At 48.8% G+C, this 1,575-nt stretch overlaps 1 protein-coding gene across 1 annotated transcript in view; it reads right to left on the bottom strand.

The window, feature by feature from the left end:
• Window positions 1–1,575, bottom strand: part of FAS (Fas cell surface death receptor) — a 29,152-nt gene that overhangs the window by 1,531 nt on the left and 26,046 nt on the right. The window lies entirely within an intron of this gene.

Here is a 1,575-nt window from a genome sequence, read left to right as displayed (position 1 = left end):
ATAGGTCTGGTTGTGGGTGGACCGTCTCCCCTTGTGTGAGGAGGTCTTCTACAGGGGGCAGGTGCCAGGGCTCCTGGACTGTCAAGCCTGCTCAGATCTTGAAACCAGGGCCGACGGGGCCAAAATGTGGCGACTAGGATTACTTCTGCCCTCAGATCTATTACTCTTTGAAGCACCCTCTGGATGATTTGTATCGGAGGAAAAGTGTACAGAAGTGTTGGTGGCCATACAAGATGCAGGGCATCTGTTCCTATGGCTAGAGGACTTTTTTGTCTGGACACGAACAGTCTTGTTTGTCGATTCTGCTCTGTGGCAAATAAGTCCACCTCTGGCGTCCCGAACCTCTGACATATTTGTCCAAACACTGCCCTGTTTAGCATCCATTCTGATTGGTCGACTCACTGCCGACTCAACCAGTCCGCCACTGTGTTCTCTCGCCCTGCTCCATGAATGGCTTTTATGGACAAGATGTGAGCTTCCGCCCACCTTATCAATTTGCTCGCTTCTTCGTGTAACTTTTTGAAGCGTGTTCCGCCTTGGTGATTGACATACGCCTTTGCCGTCATATTGTCTGTCTGAATTAGGATATGACGATTCTGTGCCAACCCCTGAAACCGTTCTACCGCCAATCTGATCGCTCTGAGTTCCAGCAGGTTCATGCTGTTCGACTTCTCTTTTAACATCCATGTGTCCTGTATCATCTTCCCTTCTGAATGTGCTCCCCATCCGAACAGACTCGCGTCCATCATAATCACTACTCGAGGAGGGTCCCTGAGAGGTACTCCCTTGCTGAAACAGTCCGGTTCCATCCACCATACTAGTTGAAGTTTCACTAATTCTGGAAGCTCTACCTCTTGGTTCCTCTTCTGCGCTATATCTGACTGGAAAGGCAGGAGAAAACGCTGTAAGGATCTTGCATGGAACCTTGCCCATTGCAGGACATCCTGACAGGACACTTGCATCCCCAGAAGTTGCGCTAGACATAAAATGTCCACTTTCTGAGTCTCCAGAACTTGTTGTGTCAACAGAGGTATTCTTTGTTGCCATTCCTAAGAGAGAAACGCCCTGTCCCTCTCTGTGTTGATTTGCACTCCTAAATGTAAGATGGACTGACTTGGAACCAATGAGCTCTTTATCTTGTTCATGACGAACCCATGATGTTCGAGCTCCGTCAAGGTGATCTCCAAGGACTTTTTCATTTGTAGAAAGGAGGGGGCCTTGACCAGGATGTCATCCAGGTATGGAAATAAGGACACACCCACTGTCCTCAGGTGGGCCACCAGGGATACCAGTATCTTGGTGAACACTCTTGGTGCAGACTTCAGACCAAAGGGGAGGCCCCGATACTGATAGTGACTTCCATTGTAAGTGAAGCGAAGGAATTTCTGATGAGACTCCCTGATTGGCACATGTAGGTAGGCCTCCGATAGGTCTATAGAGGCCATGAAGTCCCCTTGCTGAATGGAGGTTAAGATGGTTTTCACCGTCTCCATCTTGAACTTCTTGGTTAAGACCCATCTGTTGAGCCATTTTAGGTCCAGTATTGCTCTGAACTCTCCGTTTTTCTTCGGCACC

This window comes from Gekko japonicus, unplaced genomic scaffold, assembly GCF_001447785.1.
Source record: "Gekko japonicus isolate JY-2015 unplaced genomic scaffold, Gekko_japonicus_V1.1 scaffold422, whole genome shotgun sequence".
Lineage (NCBI taxonomy): Eukaryota > Metazoa > Chordata > Lepidosauria > Squamata > Gekkonidae > Gekko > Gekko japonicus.
This window is presented reverse-complemented; position numbering and strand designations above follow the sequence as displayed.